At 49.2% G+C, this 6,320-nt stretch overlaps 1 pseudogene; it reads right to left on the bottom strand.

The window, feature by feature from the left end:
• Positions 1-2,967: 2,967 nt before the first annotated feature.
• On the bottom strand, positions 2,968-5,240 carry LOC129011390 (steroid hormone receptor ERR1-like; annotated as a pseudogene).
• Between the last annotated feature and the right edge of the window lie 1,080 nt (positions 5,241-6,320).

Here is a 6,320-nt window from a genome sequence, read left to right as displayed (position 1 = left end):
AAAGTTTGTATAAGTAACTGGTAGAAAGATTAAATGAGCCCTTACAGGCCAGCCTAGGAACTTATCTATCATGTACAACATTCTTTCCCCCCCCCCAACTTTGAGTTGGAATCTCACTCTGTTGCTAAGGATGGAGTGTTATGGCATAATCGTGGCTCACTGCAGCCTCAAATTCTGGGCTCCAGTGATCCTGCCACCTCAACCTCCCAAGTCGCTAGGATTACAGGCATGTACCGCCATGCCTGGATAATTTTTTTCTATTTTTTAGAGAAAGGGGCTCACTATGTTGCCCAGGCTGGTCTTGAACTCCTAGTCACAAGCCATCCTGTTATCTCAGCCTCCCAAGTCCATATACAACATTATTTCTACCAAGATCCAAAAAACTTACTTCTATTCTTTAGAAATGCTCATCACTTATACGCTGGAGACCATTTGTATTGAGTTTCTTCATTGATTTTACTAGTAAACCAAATTTAATGTCAAGTAACAGGACACTCTTATTTCTCTTTTAGACTTAAAATTGCAAATTACTTACCCAAAGAAAACACTACAAGTCTGTTAAATATATTCCTTGAATGTTCTTCCCATCTCCTGAACAATCACTAAGTCACTTCAGTAAGTTTTTTTATAAATGCTATCTCCTCTTCTAGGCAGTAAGCTGCCTAAGGGCAGGAACCAGTATATCTTTATGTAATAGCATAGAGATACACTGTAAATGGTAGTTGATTATTAATGTTCTAACCCAAATTAGTAGCTAATCTGAACCTCTGGATTCTGTAATTGGTAGTACTTACCTCCCACTGTCTCACAGAATGCAACATTTCATAGGGAAACCTGACCAAAACTAGCAATATCGACAACTGTAGTGTGATGTGTCCCCCACCAGGTTACTTAAGAGTGTATGTGTGTTGCTTGGATCCTGAAGGCTGGGCAGGGAGCCAAGGCCCTGGTGCCCAGCTGAGGAGCAGGGATCCCTGAGAACCCAAACATCCCAGGGCATACCTGAGAACATGTCAAAGAAAACACTGTCATCATGCACACAGAGTAGGCAAACGGTCAGAACATTAGCTGAAAGGCAGCTTAGAGATGGGAGGCAGGGTGACTCTAGAGCTGCTCAGGAATGTCCAGTATGTAAGTCCTAGTAAACTCATATATTCATCAAGCTGGACTTGCCCAAATTATTCTTTGGTCTCTCGACGCCTTCCCAGTTTGGGGGGATGTTACAGTCCCAAGTTTTCCTTATAACAACCACCATGTTCGTAAGCAGGATCCAGGCCAATGACAGGCTGGAATATTAAAATATTCAACTATTATACCGTCAGAACACTAAGGAAGGACATCTTGGAAAGATGGAATGTTTCTCTACCTGAGAAATAGTGTTATTCTTTCTTTTTTCAAGTTTAATTTTTAATTTATTAGAACCCAGTAAATGATGATTTTTAAAAGCAGAGTTTCTACCAAATTAACACTTAATTCAGGGCAAAAATACACTTAAAAAACCTAAATCTTAAGGCAGAAGTAAAACACTATAAAAACAGTGTGTCTAATACAGACTGTAAAATGTCAGATTTTTAAGAGATTCACATAGTATTTTATAGCACTAAAATATTAATACAGTCAGAAATATTATCAATTGGTCCAAGATTTCTGTTTATAAAATGTCTAGACTGCTAATTGAAGAAGTGTTGCTGTATAAGTAATAGCTACAATCCAACCAAGCAAGTGACTGTTTTTATGACAAAAGAACTAGGGTAGGTAACTACATGGTTTCTATTTGTAAAGCTTCTGCAGTATTAAATATAAAGTATTACTAAGGGCATTTTTTGATTCATCTCCCTACCCTAATGCCCCCAGAATGTACACCACTTCCCTTTCACTCTATTTTAAAATTCTGTGAGCCGCCATACCTATTCACTGTAGGCCTGACCCTATAAAGGCATGAATTGTTTACTTTCATATGGTGGGAGAACAATTTTGGTAAACTACTACGTCTTTTTCTAGTCATTGAGCAATTTCAAACAGAAGTCTTAAGAATTGTTGCACCACGACAAGTGAACAACCTGTTTCTTTACCACTATTAAGTTTGAATTTTGTCTGGAATCTGTTAGAGTTGTCGATAGTGCTAATTTTGGTCAGGTTTCTCCCATGAAATATTGCATTCTGTGAGACAGTGGGAAAACACGTTTCGTGTTTATGTGCAATTAACAGTAGCCCTTCTGAAAAACAGGGTTAACATTCTTACATTTCCCCTTGTGATCAAAACCTTTTGTTTTTAGGGAGCAGGATAAGACTTAAAAGTGCTTTAAATCAGAAAACAAGAATTAGCTAGCTTACACATTCCCACTGAATAGTGTCAAAAAAGATAAATGCATTTAAAATAAGTTGTAAGTCCAGCAAATATAAGCTTGATGGGTTCTTAACTAACATTTAAGTAATTACAAAGATTCATTTTTTTTACAAACTTTTAAGCTATTTTAATAAAATGGCTATAGACCTCACTATACTTCTATTTATCTGTGCATTAATAAAAACCTGTTAAAATTCCTTATTTAGTACTTCTGAAAAAGTCTAGTCAAATAAGATCACTAAAATTACCAGAAAAGCTTTGAAATACTGATTGCAGATTCATTTCAAAGTAGATTTAATGCCTTTCAGGATCTGGTGTTTAAATCATGAATGTCTTCACTGACTTCAACTCTGAAAATATAAAAATTTTAGTCAGTGCTGGCTATAGTTAAACAATACTGGTATTACTTGAAAAAATAAAAATAAAAAATATATTGTCAATCACGCATTCCACAGTTTTTTGTTTTTTTTTTTTGAGCTTGATAGTATATATATTTTTTCTCATTAAAGGTTCAAAACCAAAAGCGGTTTCTCTTTGCAGCAAATATACATTAAAATAGAGTCTCTGTACAGCCAAGGGCTCTGGGCCCTGGCTTGCCCCATGTCTCTGCACCTCCCTGGCCAAACCCAAAAATATAGTGTTACTGCTCTGCAGGGCATAGAGGCAGTGCTCTCCTACCCCCGAGGAGGCTGGGTGGGAGCTGATGGGGAAGCCCTGGCCACCCCAGGGGTCCAGGGGCTGGAGCCTGCTTGGAGTTATTGCTTCAAGGGGGGGCACTAATGCCCAATGCAAATGATGAGAGGAGGAGCAAAGGGGGCATGGGCCTTTGCTCTCCAAGTCCCACTCTGCTCTGAAGAGGGGGTAGGATTAAGCAGCAGCAAAAGCATCACCCACTGGGAGACTGTGGCCTGCATCTCCTTCCCTCCCTGAGATAGGCTTCTGCCTCCCACACATCCCCTGCAGCCCCCTATGGCTTCCGCAAGGCCCCCTACACTCTGGGGGCACGCTATGGCTTGCAAGGGGCAGCACTGTGCCCAGAGCCTGGACACACGTTCCCAGCTTCTGACACCCCCTAGGAGGGGGGAGGGGAGGGTATGGGGCCTGCTCCCAGGGGCTGATGGCATTGCCCTGGCCCTGCCAGCAGGCTGTGGCACTGCCCAGACCCCAAATCCGCCCCAGCCCTTGGGGCTGACCCCATGCTAGGCAGGTCCTGCCAGAACCCCCACCAGTCCCACCCCTTGCCTCAGTCCATCATGGCCTCGAGCATCTCCAAGAACAGCTTGTGCATGGGCACCTTGCCCTCCAGCTTCACCCCATAGAAATGGGCCAGCACTTTGCCCGCTGTCTGGTGGAGGAGCGGTAGCGTGAGCAGCAGCCTGCCTGGTCGCCGCCGCTCAGCCTCAGCACCCCCTCCGGTGCCAGCCCAGCCGGCTTCGTACTCCAGCAGGGCCTCGTGCGGAGCTTCTGGCAGCTGCTCCACAGCCTCGGCATCTTCGATGTGCACAGAGTCTGAATCGGCAAGGGCCAGGGCCTTCAGTAGAACGTACTCCCCTCGCTCCAGCCGCAGGGCCTGCAGCCGCCGCACCAGTTGCAGCAGGGCAAACCCCCGTTCCCCTAAGCCAATTGCTCGTGCCCCCCTCTTCATCCAGGACTCAGTCCTCAGTGAAGGCCAGCTCATCCAGCAGTGGCAGTAAGCGCTGGGCCACGCCCGGCACCAGCACCTCCATCCACACGCTCTGCAGTACTGACATCTGGTCAGACAGCGGCAGCGATGAGAAGCCTGGGATGCTCTTGGCCCAGCTGATGGTGACCACGATCTCTCGGTCAAAGAGGTCACAGAGGGTAGCCACGGCTGGAAGGTGCCCATCAGGGCCCACGAGGTCGGGCATGGCATAGAGCTTCTCAGGCTCAACCACCAGCAGATGAGACACCAGTGCATTCACTGGGCCTGTCTTCCGGGGGCCTCCAGCGACTGCCAGGGGCCCAGCAGGGAAGGGGCCTGGGAAGTGCAGCGGGTCCACCTCTGGCGCCGCTTGTACTTCTGCCGCCCACCCCGGGTGCGGTCCAGGCGCATCCCCGCAGGCACTTGGTGAAGCGGCAGGCCTGACAGGCCTTGCGACTCCGCTTGGTGATCTCACACTCGTTGGAGGCCGGACAGCTGTACTTGATGCTCCCCTGGATGGTCCTCTTGAAGAAGGCTTTGCAGTCCTCACAGGATGACACACGGTTGTGGTAGCCGGAGGCCACATCCCCACAGACCAGGCAGAGGCGCTTGGGCAGGGAGCTGAGCACCAGCTTCCCACCGCCCTGCTCGCCAGGCCCAGCCCCCTCCCCATCCTCCTCTTCCTTGTGGCCTGGGAGGCAGTGGGTGGGAGCTGGACAGGGGCCAGGGCCACAGGAGGCTCGGGTCTCCGTCTCCGAGGAAACCTCTGGACTGTCAGGCCTGGCCGGCTCTGCCATGACGTACAGAGGCTCAATGCCCAAAACCTGGCTGGACATGGCGCTGGTCACCTGACACGCGGCTGCCCTCCTGCCACAGCATGCCGATCCCAGGCACACGGCGGGGGCCGCCCGCTCCACCTCCTCGCGACCGGCCTGCAGGTCCACTCTTACACTTCCGCTGTCGCAGAGACCGCCACCTCCGGGGCGCCGCACCCCGCCCCGAACCTGCGCACATCTTTGGGAAGTTGCCTAAGGTTGCTAGGCCTCCCCCCAGCCCCGACGCCAGCGGGAGACGCTACCGGGTTATCAGGAAGTGAGTGGGGGGAGCCAAGGAAAAGGAAGTTCTCCCCGCCGTTGCGATGACCTTTGACCCAGAGAGGAGGGTGGCCCCAGGCCCCTTCGAGCGCCCCCACGTGGTCTTCAGAGCCCCTTCCCTGACACAGAGCCCTCCGCGTCTTCCACCAAGGCCAGCCCCACGGACTTCGGCAAGGGCAGGATTGAACCCTGCCCGGGGGCGGGCTGGATCGGAGGCCCAACCCTGACCCGGGCCAGGACCCGCAGCCAGAGCCAGATCCTGCCCCAGGCCGGCCCAGCAGGACTCGGATGCCGGATCCCGCCTGAATCCTGACCAGTCCGGCCCTCGACTGGGTCCCGACCGTGGCCCAGACTGGCCCCAGAGCCGGACCCCGCCTGCAGCCCGCCCCGCCCGCCTCCCTGCCGCCGCATTCGGCAATTTCAAGAACTAAGTGGCCGGGCGCGGTGGCGGAAAGCAGGATATACCAATATCTAACAGTAGCTTTGGATCAAAAAGTGATTAGATTGCCGTTGTATCTTTTATTGTGTTCTCTTGCAAATATTAATCTTAATGTTTCCTGAAATATGATAATACTTCCATTTCATTTGGATAATAATGAATAATAGTTAAGTCCTCTTGGGTCTGCCCCAATACCGTCTTCCTCAGCACCTGTTTGGTGCTGGTGTCCAAAAGGGAGTTATCAGCCAGGGCCCCCAGCCACTGCTCCCTAACCACCCCCCATAGCAGCTCAGACAGTGGCTCCTTCTCACTGGGCAGGAAGTGAACTCTGGGCTGCGCTGAGGTTATGCTCAACCAAACTCCTCTTCACGGTACCCAGCTTGTGTCTCGCTCCATGTGTGACTGGCCATGAAAAAGCCTGAATTCATGGGGTGGGGGCTGGAAGGTGGAATTAGTACCTTTTCAGTTTGTATTAGAAAGTTATTTTCCAATAAAAAGACAACTAAGCAAAAAGAAAATAGTGGCAAGACATGAGCTCTAGAGCCAGACTGCCTGAATTCACGTCCCAACTCCACTGCCTTATGATATTTCTCTGGCCTGTTTTCTCATTTGTAAAATGGGAATAATATTAATGCTTATGTGGAGGATAAGGTTTTGTGAAGATTAGTGAGTTTCAGTACACACAAAATTCTTAGCACAGTACCTGACATATAGAAAACATTGCCTTAAGCAGGGCGCGGTGGCTCACGCCTGTAATCCCAGGACTTTGAGAGGCTG

Source organism: Pongo pygmaeus, chromosome 14 (assembly GCF_028885625.2).
Source record: "Pongo pygmaeus isolate AG05252 chromosome 14, NHGRI_mPonPyg2-v2.0_pri, whole genome shotgun sequence".
NCBI lineage: Eukaryota > Metazoa > Chordata > Mammalia > Primates > Hominidae > Pongo > Pongo pygmaeus.
The sequence above is the reverse complement of the archived record's forward strand: the minus strand, read 5'-3'. Positions and strand labels throughout refer to the sequence as shown.